The sequence below is a fragment of the Rattus norvegicus genome, chromosome 3, assembly GCF_021556685.1.
Source record: "Rattus norvegicus strain SHRSP/BbbUtx chromosome 3, alternate assembly SHRSP_T2T, whole genome shotgun sequence".
NCBI lineage: Eukaryota > Metazoa > Chordata > Mammalia > Rodentia > Muridae > Rattus > Rattus norvegicus.
In genome coordinates this window covers 2428964-2448811 of record NC_141536.1, presented here as the reverse complement: position 1 = coordinate 2448811, position 19848 = coordinate 2428964, and the positions used below count along the sequence as shown (strand labels likewise).

Genomic DNA, 19848 nt, shown 5'->3' with positions numbered 1-19848 from the left:
TATGTATATAACAATCCATCACAGGCCTGGAGAACAGTAAGAACATTTTATTCTTTGCCTGAAAGAAGTTTCCACAGCAGGTGACATCTGTTTAAAACTAACCATGTGCTCGCCTTTGTTCTTCTGAGGTCTGCAGTATTCATTGGGAAATCTTTCCACATCCTATTAAGTTAACTCTTGAATGTCACACTTTTAACAAGCAAATATTCTTTTTGTAAAAAAAAAATGGAGTCCTACTTACAATTATGTATATTCTAACTGGGCAATATGACTGGCAAAGGCCTTAATTGAGGTTCATAATTCACACCTAGTGTATTATTAGGCCTTTGCTACACATTGGCATTTGTGAACATTGTACCATGGCCCTGTCATCTGCACAGCTTCTTGCAATTACTGTGATTACAAAGGATTTGTGAAAGCTGAGGTGACAAAGAATGGCATTCCACTAACCTGAGGGACACATCCTTTGCTCACACTAATCTAAATCCAAGAGAAAGGCTTCCAAGACATCACATCTATCCACAGGAAACTGGTTAGCTGTTCTTATATTTTAGTGAGATACAAAGTAGTTAAGAATGAGGCGGGGGGAGGAAGGAAGGATTCCATTCAAATCCAGGAACACTCAGGAGCATGGCTCTGCTGATATTTTGAACTCTGGGGAATTCTACTCTGGGGAATTGGAAAAAATGATTCTTTCTTTTCAAATTTTAAGTTATCCAGTTTATTGTACAGTTCTCTTCTGCATAAAAAGCAGAAACCCTGATAACCTGAACTCAATTCCTTTAACCAATGTAGAGATGGGAAATTATCAACTCCGTAACTTTTCTTGGACTTCCACAGGCACCATGGTACATATCAATCTTTCTTTCTGTGTGTGTGTCTCTCTGTCTCTCTGTCTCTTTCTCTTCTTACACATATACATACACATACACATAAATGTACACACTCTTGTGCATGCATGCGCACGCAGGCACACACACACACACACACACACACACACACACACACACACACATGCACACACTCACTCATGCTCACACTAAATTACCCAAAATGTAAGCTCTCAGCTGCTCCTGATGGCAGCTTCTCTCTGCCATCATGGACTCTAACCTTCTGGAAACATCCTAATTTTATTTTTAATTTGCTTTGGCCATGGTGTCTTTCAAAGCAATAAAGAAGTAAATAATACATACTGTCATGTATTCAGTCTTTAATGGATCAAATGTTGCTGTGTGGCCAGTTGTTAATGTATACTTTAACTCCATTTTGTCCCAGTAGCCCTAAGAAAGCAGTGCAACACAGATACCTACAGTGTCCAAACATAAGAAATAGTCTGACAAGACTTCCTAAAAGCTGCCTGCAAGCCAGTCTTCTCCTATCTGCCCTTGGAAGATGTTGAACTCTCAGCTTCTCCAGCCCCATATCTGTGTGGACACTGTCCTGCCCCCACCCTGATGATAACAGACTGAACCTCTGAACCTGTAAGCTGGCCCCACTTTTTCCTAAAAGCAGGAACCATAGAGGTTGGCAAGGAAAAAGACAATGGATAAATGGGTTCTGTCTTTGATTAGAGTACTGAGCACTCCTTGAAGGAGGAGATAGTGAAGATACACTATTTTACACCTATCCTGTGATCAAAAATTATTACACAGATCAGTAAGGAGGCAACAGAGAATCATTGATAGAGTGTGTGTCTAGCACACACAAGGTCATGGTTGCCAGCATCAGTACCCAAAAGAATGGAAAGAAGAGAGGGAAAATGGAGGAGGGTGTGTTTGAAACATTAGAAACTATAGCGTGTCAAATGACTATCTTTCCACTATCTTTTTCTCCCTCAATGACCTGCTCCTCCTCACACTGCACATAGTGTACTAATGAACGTTCATGAACAGATCATAAGCACAAAAACACACATGTCAAACTATGCTTTGAAATCAGAGCAAGTTATAATGTGGGATGCCTCAGTAGGTATGGTTTCTAAAACCAAAGATAGATCATCTTCGACTGGTCCTTTAGTTTTTATCTAATACCTGTCTGCAATTTTCATGTCCTCTTTACATGGGTACATGGGTATGTTACCTTCTTCATCTTCTAGATTTTCCCAGCATTCTCTGCTGACTTAACAGTCAGCCTGTAAGAGAGGGTGTGTGCTCCTGGCACTGTTTGTTGCCAGCCAAGGCAGGCTGGTGTGCACACGTGTGTTCTTTCTTCACACTCAAGAGAGAGGAAAATGGACTCCCATTTTGGAGTGTTTTCCTTAGAACTATCTGCAAAAGCAAACAGAATCTTAAAAATCCCTCTGGTGCATTTGTATCTTTGGCCTTTTGCAAGAAGGGGTGAGAAGGAAGAGAAAGGACAGCTGACTGAGAAGGTTGTTCTCATTCCCACTGCTGGCGAGGGGTTTGATTTCCTAAGTATTAATCAAAATCACTCTTGATTATAGCAAAAACAACCTTTGCTATAATTTTAATGAAATTAATGAGAATATATGGTAATTCTGAGCAATCTTGCTCTAGAGATTAAAGAACAGCCTGCCAGGAAACATACAAATAAAGCATTAAGATCAAAATTTGCATAATTAAGTTTCTTCCCTACACTGCCCACCCCACCCCCAGCATCACTAGCTGTGCTAAGTTCTATGAAAAAAGATGTTTAAAGCCAGGTTGGCAAAGCCTGGGTTACCCCCTGAGCCGGAACATCCTTTTCCAATACTGTTTTCGTGTTTTTAAAACTCATGCCTGCCAGACTAACAGATAGCCAATGACGATTGACGAAAATTACAGAGTGCAGAGGTTTTGAGCCCTCCTCTTAAATTCTTAAATGAAAAAAAAAAACTGCTTTCCTGCCACTTTGGTACCATACCAATCTGTGTGTCCTGCTCTATGGAAGTGTCCTGCCAAGTTGTAGCCTAAGTAACATATCAAAGCCCCAAATGACAAGCATTGTTTAAGAATACCGGACAGAAAGGCTCCCCCCTCCAGTACTACTCCCTCAACAGAGGCTGTGAAGGCCTCAGCCCAGTCTACCACGTGCCCCCTCTATCAGCACAACAAACTCTGGTCCTTTCAGGAGGGTATGAGTTTGTTCCAAGAGTACACACAAAGCAGTAGCCGCCTGTTTCCTGAGAATGTAAGGACACTCAGGACAGTGCACACATTACAGGTGTTTGTGCCCTTGGCCCCACCCTCAAAAAGATCTTTTTTTTTTTTTTTTTTTACACATAAGAGGCTTTATTCTCTGCTGAGGAGGCTAAAGTAATTACAAACATAATTACTTTTGAAAATAATGGTAACATCTCAAAGAACAATTATGTATTAACATACCAGTTAGACTCTTTCCACATTTACATAGAGTCTCAAAAATGGCCTGTATTTCACCAAATTGAATTGCAATCGATTGTCTACCACAAGGTTTCTCCATCTAAGAAAATGTCAAATCTGTTGTTTTCCTAATTCTTTTTTTTAAAGTTTCCAAAAATTCAAATTATATATCTGTATATATATATATTTATATAAAAAGACCAATAATAGCAGTATGTTATGCATCAACAGCAGCAACAGCTTTTCCAGGTTCTGCAGTCATCTGGACAAAACTGTAGAGACATCCAGCACACTCCATTAAAAAAAGAAAAAAAAAGTAAGAAAACAAAACCCGAGAAAACAGCACAGTTCTGTTACTCTTGTGGTACCTGGCACCATTTTTTTTTAAATTAGCTTCTCAATCATCATCTGGAAAGAAAACATTCTGAGCAACATCATTAAAAACAGCTCTGATAAAGCACGGTCACTACTACGTATCATAAAGCAGGTACAAGCTATTTTACATCCACAGAGGTATGATACAGTACTGTCCTACATCTATAATACTAGAGGATACAATTTAAAAGGCATTATTTGAGACTTGATTCTACTTTTCCAGCAGAGGGCCCAAAGGATGATGTGACTCATCTTTGTAAAGAAACATACTCTAGACAGGATTTCCTTTCACTAGTGGCACAGTTCTAAGGATTCATTCTCTCCATGAATGTCAGCTAAAACCGTTATTAAAAAAATGAAATATCCCTAGAAGAAAACCGTATAACCACCGGATTCACATGAAGATGACCTAGTGGAGACAAGCTGGACCTCACCTTACCAACAAGCTATCAAATCTGTTATGTTTAAACAGTGAGACCTCCAAGGAAGGAGATGCCAAGTAGTGCTTCAAAGCTTCGGACCACAATCAAACACAGCATCATTTTCAACAGAAGCAGAAGCTCATCTGAATATGCTCAAGGATGCTGACATCAACATTTAATCATCTCCTCACTCATCCAGGAAGAAGGGGAGATCAGTTACTACTGTACTTTATTGTGTTCAAACAAATCACCATGTTCCAAAAATAGCAAGCTGCCATAATAAAAAATAAGGCTCCTCTACCCAGCACCAGATAGCATCATTTTACTTTCAAGCCTAGAAATTGCACATTTGTATATAAACCAACCGAAGATGAGGATTGAGAGTTCATCTTGGTGGATTTTTCCTTTGATGAATATGAAGTGTCCTTCCTTATCTTTTTTGATGACTTTTAATTGAAAATTGATTTTATTTGATATTAGAATGGCTACTCCAGCTTGCTTCTTCTGACCATTTGCTTGGAAAGTTGTTTTCCAGCCTTTCACTCTGAGGTAATGTCTGTCTTTGTCTCTGACGTGTGTTTCCTGTAGGCAGCAGAATGCAGGGTCCTCGTTGCGTATCCAGTTTGTTAATCTATGTCTTTTTATTGGGGAGTTGAGGCCATTGATGTTGAGAGATATTAAGGAATAGTGATTATTGCTTCCTGTTATATTCATATTTGGATGTGAGGTTATGTTTGTGTGCTTTCATTCTCTTTGTTTTGTTGCCAAGACGATTAGTTTCTTGCTTCTTCTAGGGTATAGCTTGCCTCCTTATGTTGGGCTTTACCGTTTATTATCCTTTGTAATGCTGGATTTGTAGAAAGATATTGTGTAAATTTGATTTTGTCATGGAATATCTTGGTTTCTCCATCTATGTTAATTGAGAGTTTTGCAGGATACAGTAACCTGGGGTGGCATTTGTGTTCTCTTAGGGTCTGTATGACATCTGTCCAGGATCTTCTGGCCTTCATAGTTTCTGGCGAAAAGTCTGGTGTGATTCTGATAGGTCTGCCTTTATATGTTACTTGACCTTTTTCCATTACTGCTTCAAAAAGATCTTTAACATTTAAAAAAGTCCTGTAAAATGTCAACAGGCCCATTTCCCCCCTTCAATGAGTAGTTCTTCGCTTTGTGATAAGGCTATAGCTGAAAGGTTAACAGTCTTTGATCAGAGGGAACAGAAATCATCATTTTTCATTGTCTGCCTCTATACAAAGAAAAAGCAGAGAAGAGGAAAATGTCAGGGACAGCTGGCCCTGTTTACAGAGAACTTCAAGCTGGATGCGACACACATCTGTATAATTAAAACATTATGTCCTCAAGCATGCATGTCTGTATCCTTGGTCTGTCCAAACACCCGGGAAAGAGTTAAAAAAAAAAGCACATGGGTGTCCACAGACACTAGCTAGACACAGGAGGCATTCCAAAGTGCTTCTACCATGTTTCTGTGTTTCAGTCAACATTTATTAGTGATTCAAAGCTCTTCTTGAGTGAATTTGTTTTTCTTATTTAAGCCACTTCTGTTTCTCTGGAAGTTCCTCTTAATCTTAGGAAGGATGGAATGTGCCATGCATTACTGCTGAGAGTGTAACATGGTAGGAACACTTTAGAAACCCCCAGAAGTTTCTTAAGACCTTAAACATATATGTGCTCCATTAGTCAGGATTGCCCCTCCTTGGTCTCTCAGATATGTTTCATTTGTAATAAAAACAAAGCAATCAAACATCTATTTTCAAGAGAAACACGTGGAATACAGAAAATTACCCAAGAACAATAAAAAGGGTGATGCTGGCCAATCACATATCACTTGTAACACTACTGAGCAGACAGCAACACAGCCATCTTCCATTGCATGACAAGCAGAAGTGCAGGATCACTGGGGCAGTCCAGTCTGCTGAAAGGAATACAAGAAGAAACAGGGTGGGGAGAGAGGAGAAGGAAAGAAGAGAGAAGTAATACTAGAGAAAGGTGAGGACAGGTCATCTCCTATGATGCAGTCCAGCTACGCAATGGGCTATCAGTCAGGTGCAAAGGCACAGAGTCCTGAGCCACGCTGCAGCTAGAATGCACCTTGACAGCGTGTGTAACTGCAGTCTCTGTGCCTGGGATTATCTGATGGTAGGGACCAAGCAAGTTCTGAACCAAGTGAGGAACAGCCCAGCCCATCTCTCCACTTTCTGACTTCTAGTCTTGTGGCTGGGACAAACACTTGACAGAAGCAACTTACAGAGGAAGGCCTCACACTTACTCGAGTCTTAGAGGATAAAGTGCATCATGGTGAGGGAAGCCTAACAGAGTGGCTCGGTAAGGGACCACAGGAGTCAGCAGATGACATGTCTCACATCTTAGTGGATCAGGAGTTCTGCAGCTCCCATCTGCATCAGTGATGCCCTGTATAATGTGTGCTGAGAAGAAGGATGAGAAATGGCCAAGTATTCAGGGTGTGAGATGGAGAGAGGGAGGTCTTATGTCTTAAGGACCATAAATATACCAGGCTTCCAACCAAAACCTAAGCCTGACTGCCCAAGCATGAAACCAGCTGTGCACACGAGCACGAGGAACTGGGTGGTACAATTCCAATGTCAGAAAAGCCTATTCTATTTCAAGCAGTCAAACAGGGTTAGGGAGACCTCTGAGTACCGTTACTGCTGCACAAGCATAAGAGCCTGTGTTCAGGTGTGCAGCAGCCATGTAAAGGCCGGATGTGGTGGTGCTCGGCTGTAAATCTAGCACTGGGTATGTGTTACCTGGCTTACAACCACCTGCACTCCAGTTCAAGGAGATCTGGCGCCCTCTTCTGGCACTGCATTCGAGTGATGCACTTACGTATGAGCAGCCAAAACAGACACAAAAGTGCAAATAAATAAATATATTTTTTAAAGTAGAGAACAATTGAAGACACATGGTGTTGCACTATACCCATGACATGTATGCAGATGTCTTCAGAATTACTGAGCCACAGGATCTCAAAAGTTTACCAACATAACTACAGGTTCACAGAGTTGTAAGAAGCAACATAAGAGGTTTCTTGTGCTTTGCTCAGTTTCCTCCAAAAGTCACATTTTGGCAAGACATAGTCTATCATCACAGTAAAAATACTGAAATTCTCACAACCATACACTGGGTTTAGACTTCCGCTAAACGACTTACCTTCGTTCATTGGAGAATGTTTGCTCATCCATACTTTTGTCAAATGTGTCATGTGACCCTACCACAGTCCAGGCAAAGAACAGTTACATCACTATACTGGCCCCTTCTCCTCACATCTGATTAACACACATACTTGTCTCTACCTCTCCTAGGTCTCCATCCACTACCCACCTCAGACCCCAAATGACCACTAATTTGCTTTCAGCCTCCATAGTGAGGTAATTCCAACAAAGTAATACTTGTGGCATCGTACTGCTTGAAGTGTTTAACACTGTCTGAGTCCATTCACCCCAACTGTGAAGCCATCTCTCCCAATGGAGTGCACCAAGTGATTGTTACAGTTCATTCCATTGTCTGGGACATATGCGTTCATTCCAGTACCAGGCAATTTCAAATAAAGCTGTTATGAAAATTCATGAATAAGAAGCCTGGTGAGGCAGAGAGCTACCATATAAAAGGAATCAGAGAATAAGAAGACACACAAACCATCTTCTTACTTCAACTTCCCCACTATGCCTGGTTCAAAACAAAATCACTATAGCTCTGTGCTTGTGAATGGAAAATTTGGTATTTATCTGTTCTTCCTTCCATTGAACTGAAAAACACCTACCCTCTTGCAAGTCCTAGGGATATAACAGTAAATAAAACAGACCAAAATGGATAGTATTCTGTAACTATACATTTCAAAATCTTGGTCAAAACCAAGCATCCTGACACATTCCTAGGCTACACAGCAAAACAAAACATGGATGGAGGAATGTAGCTCAGTCAGTGAAGTGTTCCCTTTCTCCCTCTCTCCATCTCTGTCTGTCTCTGTCTCTGTCTCTGTCTCTGTCTCTGTGTCTTTCTGTCTCTCTGTCTTTGTCTCTCTGTCTTTGTTTCTCTATCTTTGTCTCTATCTTTCTGCCTCTCTAGCTCTCTCTTTCTCGTGTGTGTGTGTGTGTGTGTGTGTGTGTGTGTGTGTGTGTGTGTATGTGTGTTTATGTGTGTATAGACTAGAGACTATGGGTCATCCATCATCAGAAGCTGTTCATGTTATACATGCACACACAAAACTTTAGAAAGTAGTTAAGGGTGTTGCTGCTAATTTCAGATATATGAAAAAAATCTTAAGTTTTCTCAGGCAACAATATTCATGAATTAGAGAAATGGAGGAGGAGGAGGAAAAGATCCTATTCGTAACAGGAATCTATACTATACAATGCTTGGCAACAGCCCTGTGAGAAATGAAAATGAATAAGGTTATGAAAATAAACCCAAAGTTAAAAGAATCACATAGATCACATTTGAATGGGAAATATCAATAATGTAAAAGAAAATTACATGTTATAAGATTTTTAAAATTATGCATATAGGGGCCGAGGGGTTAAATCTGTATTAGTGCAGTCCCTACAGAGAGGGCCTTAGATCCTCTGGACCTGGAGCTGTGGTGGTTGTAAGTGACCTGACCGGGGTGCTGGCAACTGATTTCCAGCATCTGCATGGCTGCTTATATCTGTAACTCCAGTGCCAGGGGATCGAACACCTTCCTGACATCTGAAGGCGCAAAGCACCACATGATACACATCCATGCATGTAGGAAAAATATTTCTAGTGTTTAAATAGTAAAAAATAAATCTAAAACAATATTTTAAAGCCCAAGGTAGGCCAGGCATAGTGGGGCAGGCCTCCAGTGGCAGCACTGTAAACCCTAAGGCGGAGGGTTGAGATTTCATGGCAGACTGAGCAACAAAGGAATATCTTCTCTAAAAAATAAAAAAATCAATGCCAGTGGGGAGGAATACTAGTAGCATTTAAAACTTTGAAAATTTTATTCTCAGCTGTACGTGGCAGAAACTTGCAGGCAAGTAGATCTCAAAAACAAAGCATAATTTTAGAAAGACAAGGTTGGGGCTGTGCATAGAGCTCAGAAGCATTTGGCTAGTAAGCGACTATGCTAGGTTCAATCCCTTGTTTATATTATATTCTCTTGGTTTTGTTGTACTAGATTATAAACTGAGAGCAAAGAAGAATATTTTACGTCCTTGTCTGTTAACACAAAGTTCATGACTTGGTAAACAAAAGATACTGACTTTTTAAAATAAGTCAATAAAGAAATTATCAGTCCTTTCATATACTGCCTAAGATTAGGGCAAACAATAGGAATGACTTGGATAGATAGACAGACAGACAGACAGACAGACAGATCAATAGATAGAAATTGTAATGATAATGAAAAAAATGAAAAAAAAATACAGCAAAGGAAACAGGAAAAAAGAGCATTGTGGGGGCTGGGGATTTAGCTCAGTGGTAGAATGCTTACCTAGGAAGCGCAAGGCCCTGGGTTCGATCCCCAGCTCCGAAAAAAAGAACCAAAAAAAAAAAAAAAGAGCATTGTGAGCAGGATCCAGGAGAAAATATACACAAGGAACTGAGCCAAAGGCTTGACCAGGCAATTCATTAAAGAAGAAACTATCTTAGACAACCCCGTAGTAATCGGAAGCATGTAAACTAAATATAATTACAAATAAATAATTATAATATAATTGTATAATAAATGTCTAAATCTTGTGGGTTTAGATCATGACAAAGTTGACAAGTGCTGACAAGGCCATTACACAATGGCTACTTTAGTACACTGCTGGTGGCCAGAACCAAAACAGCCACTTCAGGAGACAGTCGGGTATCACTTCATAACAATAAAGTGATAAACACTGTGCACAGCAGAAACCACTCTCCTGAGTATAGTTTTGCAAAGGAAGCATCAAACTTTTTGGTCTTACAACCCTAGATGCTAAAACACTTGAAGACTTTCATGTGCTTTTTAAATATGGTTTCTGACTATTGATATTTATCATATGACAGGTTAAAATGGATTTTTAAGGCATGAGACAGAGTGCATCTTCCACTAGCCATCAAAGTACATTTTTTTTAAAACTTTTGTTATAAAAGATTTTCAAATTAAACAACAAACAAACAACAACAAAACCAAAAATAAAATAAAAGTCATCATGCACTGAGACTGGCGAGACCTAACATCTACCCATCTCAGTGACTTGCTATACAGTTAGGACAGCCAAAGCTCACCAGAGTCCAGGGTAGGTCTGAGATGAGTGGAGCTGACACCAACCCACAAAGATGGCCCCTGACCTCAATTCTTCCAACACATCTGTACTAAGGCAGCAAGGAAAACAGAAAACCTTGGTGTTTGAGTATATTGAAATCAAGAGAGGGAACTATTAAAAAAAAAAAAAACAACAACAACAAAAAACACATCTGCAAGCTGTTGGAAACCTTTATCCTTGCATTTCAGAGCAGAAGCAGGAGGGGCTTATAAGTTTAAGACTTGCCTGACATACACACAGAGATCCTTTCTCTGAAAAACTCTGCCAAGGTCTAGGGTGTGTCTTGGCAGTAGTAGAGCACCTGCGTGATATGTACAAGGCTCTCCTCCTTCCCAGCCCTAGAACCACACACATATAGAGATATCTCAAGAGTCATGAGATAGACATCTTTGTCAGTATCACTGGTGCTCCACCAGTAGAAATCTACTGCTTGGCACACACTGGACGCTCTCTGCAGTCGTCTTCAGGTTGCAAGGCAAGTGAGCAGGGTGCTGTACCTGCTGGGTAAAGGCAAGAGATTATATGCCAAACATCTTACACCACACAGGACAGCACCCACGTTTCCCTTGCTTACAAGATATCTACTATCAATCAACCAACTTTCCTTTTCCTGTTATTGCCCTACCACTACTTCCTGGAACTCAGAACCTCGTATATGCTAGACAGGTTTCTCACACTATGCTACCCCAACCCACATACATGTTCCAGGCTAAAATTCAAAGGCCTGGTGCTAAGGAACTGCTCTGCTGTCTGCATCTAGAAACAGGCAAACCTAAGTAACTTTTCTCTGTCATAGACAAGGGCCCCCAGGTTGCCCCAGCTCCTGATCTAGACTTCTGAAGACCGATGCTCTGCCAATTCCACTAAGGGAGCTGTCCCACTGGACATTATACTCTCTGTATGAAGCCTCAACCATAGAGAAAGTTCTAGAAAAATCTTTGGATCCACCTAGCTCACGCCCAACCCCAATGGAGAGGGAACGTGACAACCGACAATTGACAGACACATCATGGCCTCATTCAAAGGGCTAGAAATAAAGAGATGTGCAGGTCACCAAATACCTCTAATGGTCATTGCTACTCAAAGAACTAAAGGGACCAGCTTCATGCTAGAGGTATACAGTCACTGCCACTGGGAAGACTGGGGAGAACTTTAGGGGTGCAGCATTTCAGCAGGACCCTACAACTCCATGAGTTTGTGCCTGTTGAGAAACTGGGGCTAAAATTCATTGGACACTCCTCCAATTTCATGATGGAATATGTACCATGACCTAGACTCTCCACCATCCAATGGGACTTACAATGTGTAGCGTTCAATGAAAGCAACACTGTGTGACTGTGAAGGCCACAAAGGGCAGATATGCAGATGTATGGAAAAGTGGAGTCAAGGTTTCATATACCAGCGGGTAGCCTCTAATTGGCTGTGTGGTTGAGGCTAGCCTTGAAGTCCTGGTTCTCCTGCCTCCACCTCCTGAGTGTTGAGATTACAGCCATTCACCAGAAATCCAATGGTGATGTTATATATACCTATTTTAGAACAACAAATCCTCAGTCACTGGACCTCTGAGAAGGCTACTGGGAGAGCTGAGTCTAGAATAAACAAAGGTTCAGGAGCCTCTGAGCCAGGCTTTCTGGGAACCCAAGAGCAGCAGAGGAACAACATTAAAAATGTACAAAGTGACAGTAGACATAAAGTTGGAAAAGCCAAACCAACAGGTAGGAAGCACAACTGGAGACAGGAAAGTCAATGTGTTTAGAAAGTCTACTCTCAGAACCCAGTGACGCTCCTGGCTTCAGGCCCCTCTGAGCAGCCTTTTTCTTGTCATCTCACACTGTGACCCTTTAACACCATTTCTCACGCTGTGGAGACCCCCAACCATAACTTTATTTTTGTTGCTACCCACAAATATCCATTCAAATGGCTTCTGTACACTTGATACAGGTACCTGGTGTCTGTCTTGTACTGAAAAATGAAGATGTGGCCTATACCACCAAAGGAGGGGCTGAAAACTTATCAAACGTCTCAAGAACGAGGCTCTAGACCCTGTGGAGGACTAGCTGACAAAATGGTGACCCCAGTACCACTGAGGGAAAGAAAATTCTCTCTGTCCTCATGATGCCCAATTCCCAGGACTGATGAAGGCACTCAAGGAGCTTGAAGCCAATCCCACACTCTTTCTGGGGCACATGTATAAAGCTTGATACCCCCAAATCAGTGCACAAGTTCCTGTTAGGAACCCAGCCTGTCCACTCAGTATAATTAGCACCGGGGTCATTGTGCTCTTACCCAGAATTATGTACACCTTATTGTGGTTGGCTGTTTGCTAAGGGGAGTCTAGCCCCAAATTCAAGATCCTCCTGACTCAGCTCCTGGAGCACTGAGATTAAAAGGCATGTGTCACCATGTAGGGTATAATTAGGAAAACATTTTTTTTCTATTGGACATGATGTGGTATTTTCAATTCCTTTCCTTTTGGTAGGCTAGTGTAGACCTCATCACGTAATCTAGACTGCTCTCAAACTTACAGCAATCCTTCTGCATCATCCGCAAATGCTGAGATTACAGACATAGGCCAATACATACAGCTTACCTTTTAAAAAACTTACATTTATCTACTCATTCCTTTCTTTTTCTGGGACTGAAGATAGAACCTAGGGCCTTGCACATGCTAAATATATATTCTACCTGACAATGAACGACATCTTCAGCCTTTGGGGATTATTTTAAATGAATATAGAGTTCACATAACACAAGTCACCCTTTCAATGTGTCTAATTCAATGATTTTTATGATACTTTAAGAACATACAGCATTACCTTTCTCTATTTCTAGAAGGTTTTTATTACTTCCCAAAGTCTTTGCCCTTTAAGCTGTCACTTGCCATCATCCCCTTCCCCTTTTTTGTTTGTATAGGTGTGAGATCTCTGACCATTTCATGTAAACAACACTGTCAGGATTTGCAAAGTGTATTTATTAAAATGTTGCTGGGAACATTGAAGAAGTAAGATTAATTTGTACTAATCTGAAAGGGGCTACTGGAAGGTAGGTCCTGTGCTGAGCACTTTAGACACACTTATTTAATCCTGATAACTGCCACACCAGGAAAGAATGGCCGTCATCCCCATGGTATTACTGAAGAAATGAATAGTAATGTCCCCAAAAGGTTGCTAAAGCCTTTGGAGCTACATGTTGCTTACGTAGGACCAACAGTCCTACTGTTACTGACCAGTTCTTTTATTTTGTTTTAAAACTTAACATATAAAGTAATGGGCTTCATTATGACATTTCATACTTCACTCATGCTCACTGTCCCCATTATCCACTACTTATTCTCCCTTCTGATTTCACATCTGAGAAAAAGGTTCTATTTAACTTTTCCCTATTAACCTCCTCTTTTTCTTGCCACATTACTACTCCCTTACCTCTTCTCAACAGTCCTGCTTTATCTCCATGTCTTATGCATATAAATATATACATGGATACACATATAGACTTAGCACATGAGGGGGAAAAACTTGGGTATTTGTTTTTCTGGGTGACATGTTTTACTTAACATGATCATATCCAGTTCTATCCATTTTCCAGCAAGGAATATAACTTTTTCTTTCACAGATGAATGAAATCCATTGTGAGGCTGGTAAAATGGTTCAGTAGGTAGAGACACTTGCCATCAAGCCTGATACCTGAGTTTGATCCTTGGGACCTGTAGGGTGGAAGAAGACAATCAACTAAAGAAACTTGTCTTTTGACTTCCATGTGTATCCTGCAGTGTGGCTAGACATATATACCCCAATAGTAAAATAATAATAAAAAGAATGATAATGATAATCATCTCAAAACTCCATTATGTACATTGTCATTAGCTACCTGTCAACTTATGGGAATCTAGACTGGTTCCATACCCTGGCTATTGGGAATAATCACAAACATGGTGCACAGCTATCTTCATGGTCTGTTGACTTAAGGTCCTTTAGGTATATGCACAGGAGTGGTGGAGCTGAATCATATGGGAGTTCTATTCACAGATTTTGAGGAACCGCATACTAATTTCCACAGTGGCTGCACCAATCTTGAGTAAGCCGCCCCCACCCCATCCTCATCAACACCTTTCTAAGCTCAAGCAATTTCAATTTGCATTTCCCCAAAGACCTAGGATATTGAACATTTCCTCAAATATTTATTAGCCATTTATAATTTGTCCATTGAGAGCTGTCTATCTGATTGGATGGTTCTGACTATGGCAAGATAGAATTGCAAAGCAGTTTGAAAAAATTCACTATGTACATTGAGTGTCAGAGCAGATAACTGTGGCAACCTTCCCAGGTTGGTGCATGGCATACATGTGTGTGATGCACCTGTCCTCAGAAGATGTTTCAGAAGTGGTAGAACACATTAACATTAACTCCCCTTGGTCTCTATAGAGTGACGTTTTAATCACCCTTTCAACTTTTGAGAGCTAAAGTGTGTTGCTACTTCCTAGCGCCTGGAGGGACATTGGAACCCTCCAGGAGTGCCTAAGTGCTTCTGGAACCTTTTGCATGCCTTCTAGGGTTGTTCAGGTACAACCCATTACTGAGGATCAGGAACAAGAATAAAGGGACACTGAGGCAGAGCTCCCTGGACCCTGCTACAGAAAAATTAGGTCCCTACCTTTAAAGCAAAGATACTTCTGGTTCAGTATTCTTAGGTTAAACAAAACAAAACAAAAAGGTCACAGAGTGGCATTCTTATCTGGTTGAACCCTGCCATTCTTTCTGACCTGTAGCCACAGTCCCCTTACTTGGAAGTGAGGATATCTAACCTAAACAGTTGTAGTGTTGATTCAAAACAAGATGCATGTCAGACATGGTGGCACATAAGTGTAACTCCAAGTCTCAAGTGGGAGAGGCAAGAGAATCAGGAATCTAAGCCTAGGTCTCAGGAAGCAGAGTCAGGAGGATCAAGAGTTCAAGGTTAGCTTTGAACACATAGCAAATTTGAGACTCTATCTTTTCAAAAAAAGAAAGCAAGCAAACAAGGATGGAAGACATATGATGGGCACAGAAAACACGCAGGGAGTAGTACTTGATCTAAGATGGACACATTCCTGGACCAGAGACATCTTTTGCGATTATTAGTCATTATATGGACTGATTGAACGGGTTTAGAGAACTCATTTTCAGAAAGCCATAGAAGGTTAGAAGTGGGGCAGCCTTCAGGTCAAAATGAATTATGCCGCATGTTTTAAGATGGTGACTGTGGAGTCACAGAAGCCTGGGAGCAAACCCTAGCTGCCAATTATTCACTGTATGACTTCGCCTCTACCAGCTTCCCCCATCTCTCTCACTTCAAAGCAGGAAAACCTAAGGGCATTCACAGTCTAGTTTCAACACCTCCATGCTATAAGATGCAATTATCTACCATGCACAGGGCTTTGCGATTCAACTCAGCAAAGGAAAAACAATTGACATTTACAGTCTCAGGCATCTCCTGCAGTGTTTGGGACACAAACCTCAAGGATAAGGTGAGCTACTGGATACTTTTCTCTACAAAAGGACACTAGACAATAAAAATTTTATCCCCAAAGGGAGACTAAAATCATGAGCCACTCTTTATCCCTGTGATTGTTTGCTTTCTTCCCTCCTTAGCAGTCCATGACATAGATCTGACATTTATGCTGGGTTTCTTCCTCTACCATATTGTCATCGCAGAGATACAAGTGTTGGCTGTCTTCACCCTCTGCAGCATCAGTTCTTAGAACCCAGAACTCAGACTGGCCATCTCTCTGTAGCTCACTGAAAGGTTCTTGTACCAACACCAACAGAATTGCCTTAAGAAAACCATTTCTGCATTCATTCATTCATTCATTCATTCATTCATTCATTCATTCATTTATCATAATGACCTGGGCAAGGAGTTCTCTTTCCCAGTGTTCCTTATATGTGACATAAACCTTGCTAGAAGTCAGTGCTAAGGCCAAATTTGGTTTGCCTAAGCCTATGTTTCTCACTGGTTGGGTTGGCCTTCATTTTTAGAAAGCTCAAAGCATAATGCTGCTTTGAATCAACTACAATTGCAGTGTTTTCTTGAAGCCATTTTTTCCCTCCTGATGTGGAGATGGGACATAATAAATGAAAGAAGACTCTGCTGGTCCATGCTTTAGATGCTATTCTGAATCACCGATTGTATTTATCATAAGAAGACACTACTCAGACTTGAATGTGCCTGCAAACTCCTGGGGATCTGTTTACTATGCTAAATAGGTCATTGAATCTGACACAGTAACTCAGGAGCTACTGCATTTCTAACCTTAGAGCCCAGGTGATGCCACTTAGGCCTGGTCTATAAATTGAGTTGCACAAGGTGAAAGACATGTGTTCCCTTGATTCAGCACAATTTCTGTGTCCACCTCCTCCACAAAATATGACCAGAGTCTCTAGAAGTTTAGGGACAGATACCAAAAGCACGTAAGATGCTGTTCAGAAGTACAAGTCACCCCCACCCTAATTTCCCTTTGTCTCTCTACTAACCCTCCAAGTTCCCGATGAAAGTGGCCAGAGAGTCTCCTGGGAAGCTCTCCAGATGCTTTTGTTGCAGGTGATATCACACAAGTACCTGTGTGATATGTACAAGGCTCTCCTCCTTCCCAGCCCTAGAACCAAACACATATAGAGATATCTCAAAAGTCATGAGATAGACATCTTTGTCAGTATCACTGGTTGGCACACACTGGACGCTCTCTGCAAGGCAAGTGAGCAGGGTGCTGTTAAGAAGTACAAGTCACCCCCACCCTAATTTTCCTTTGTCTCTCTACTAACCCTCTGAGTTCCCGATGAAAGTGGCCAGAGAGTCTCCTGGGAAGCTCTCCAGATGCTTTTGCTGCAGGTGGCCTCAAGGCCAATTTTCAAAATGACTGCTTTTTCCAAGGTTTTTCCCAAGGTACACTGCTGGGGACAGCTGTTATCACTAATACTTGGCTAGGATTTTAACATCCTAGTGTTTTCATACCAGCCCTACAGTTCCAGAAAATCTTAGACCCTCACCCCTAGGCCCAGAGCAGCCAGGTCTCCCTATTCCTACCCAGAAGCCACACCTCAGGCCAGCCAGGTAGAGACAAAGTCGCTCATGCACAGAGCGACCCCCAGGCAGCAGGGCGGGGTCCCCGGGTGCCCCAGCCCTCACTCACCTTACCTGTCTGGACCAGGATGGCAAAGGAGAAAACGAGGTAAAGGAGGAGAGCAGTGAGCCTAGCCACCATGGCTGGGAGCAAGTACAGGGCCCCAGAGGAGGACAGCTATCCCAGGAGGGCCTGAGAGGTGGGTGGGGAGGAGGGGCAGGAGAGGAGGAGCCTATCACAGCTGCAGGACCCCCACAACAGCTAGAACCACTTAAGCAGCTTGGCCACAGTATGGGGGTAGGACATGGGGGGGTGGAGGTGGGGCTAACAGACACCCTTGGGTCGCCTGATCTGGATTGGGTGGTGTGTCTACTTGCTGCCCACAGAACTCTCCCCATCCTGCGTCACTATGGGAATGTCAGAAGCGGCCTGCATGCGAGTATTAGAAGCCAGGGGGTGAGAAACAGCAGTGGAGACTGTGCTCAGAAATGGCCACCTGTGAGACCACCACACCCTGGCCCAGAGCTTTGGACCTGGCCGCACCTTCCTCCTCTACTTCAGTTCTCCCAGCTGCGAGGACCCCAGCACCTCAGCAGCGCTTGCTACTCCAGGTTGAAAGCTGCAACAAAATCCCTGCCTCAGACTAAAAGAACTGGTCTGTTTGTGTAGCTGCTGGGAACCAGGTGGAAGCTGAGGATCAGGGCAGGCAACAGGGAGGGTGAGCTCAGTCCAGAGTAAAAGCTGTAGGGAACAGTTCTCGAGGCTTGAGTTAGGGATGGCCTTAGTGAAGGGAAAGTTCACAGCTGCTCAGTCTACTGAGACTAACAAATGCACTACAGCCTTTCCCCATGAATCTCTCTATCTCTGCAAATGGAGCCCACCTCCCTGGCGGTGAGAATACAGATACTCTCTGCTGTGACAACCAAAAACCTACTGCAGCCTGGAATTGAAAGCTCCCAATATGAGCAGGGCTGCAGCCAGCTCTCAGGACAAAGAAACACTGCCCAGGGTGGCAGCATGGAACCTGTCTATACCATCATGCTGCATAAGCTGCCCTGGGGCCACTTCAGAGCACCTCTCCTATTCCTATGCCTATGGGTCCTATACAACACATATACATATGCACAGGCAGGCAGGCAGGCAGGCGTGCACAGACACACACACACACACACACACACACACACACACACACACACACACACCCTAATGAAAACAATACTAAAAAGAAGAGAAATTTTCTGAGCCTTTAACAAAATCCTAATTCCCTGACTCAGCAAACAAAATCCTATATGCTTAAAGGGGAAGTTAAAATTTATTGAGAAGGGTGCTCTCTATTCAGAAAATAAGGTTCAAACAGCATCAGTCTTCAAACTACACAACAGAGCTGCGGGGTAACTCAAGTCCATCCACTACCAGAAGCTGCGCATTTCCTACCTTGAGCTGGTACTAGAAGGTCTCAGCACCATGTCAACAGCTGCCCAGAGTAAGCCCACAGCTGCTGGATAAACCTCCGGGAGAACAGTGTTTCCTCTGAACATAAATAATAACAATTACATGTTTCTATGCTTCACACAGCTCACCAAACATTCTTCCTTAAGGGCTAGGCTTTCCCACACATGAACTTGTACACATGAACACACATAAATATTTTTTAAGTAAAATTTAAAAGTATTTTTCTCCTCTAAGACTTAGAAGCTTCCAGTTGGACAATCTCCCCCTGAAAGTCTTTTTCATAAACATTCTAGCATTTAGATGTCAGCATTGACTACATTTGGCAGCTGATTAAATACCACAGATCATGTCCCTCCTGGGTTATGCTGTTACCCTCAGCTCCCAGTGACTAGTTCCATTTCAGGCCTTTCTGAGCTCTTAAACAGCCACGCACAACCTTTGACACTGTGACACATTATCATCTACAAAGTTCACACTTCAAGAACCATGACCGATTGCAAATGAAAACTCTCTGAAGGTTTTAGATCAGTTTACAGTTTTGTGCTGGGCCATAGCCCGCTCCCCCGGTTTCAGACAACTGTACATACAACCACTTTCCAATAACTGTGTGCTCTTCCTGGGCCAGGAAAATACAACCCCCAACAAAAGGCCACTCAAAAACACATCTGTAACACAAAATCCCTTTGTTGAAATTTTTGATTCGTGCCTTTAAATCTCTTTAGATAGAAAGAACTCACACTGAATGTTTTAGGAGATTGTTAGAAGAATTTGAAAGTTCTAGAATGTTTAAAAGAAATCCATGCTTTTGGCTTTAACAAAAACAAATGCTCATCAAACTTCATCAAGCAGAAAAGGAGCCAGGAGGCAAAAGCTTTTTAATGAGACTTTCT

At 42.0% G+C, this 19848-nt stretch overlaps 1 pseudogene; it reads right to left on the bottom strand.

Annotated features, from left to right (window-relative positions):
• LOC148006397 (polyubiquitin-B-like) overlaps positions 1-19848 on the bottom strand; it is a 674037-nt pseudogene that overhangs the window by 582780 nt on the left and 71409 nt on the right.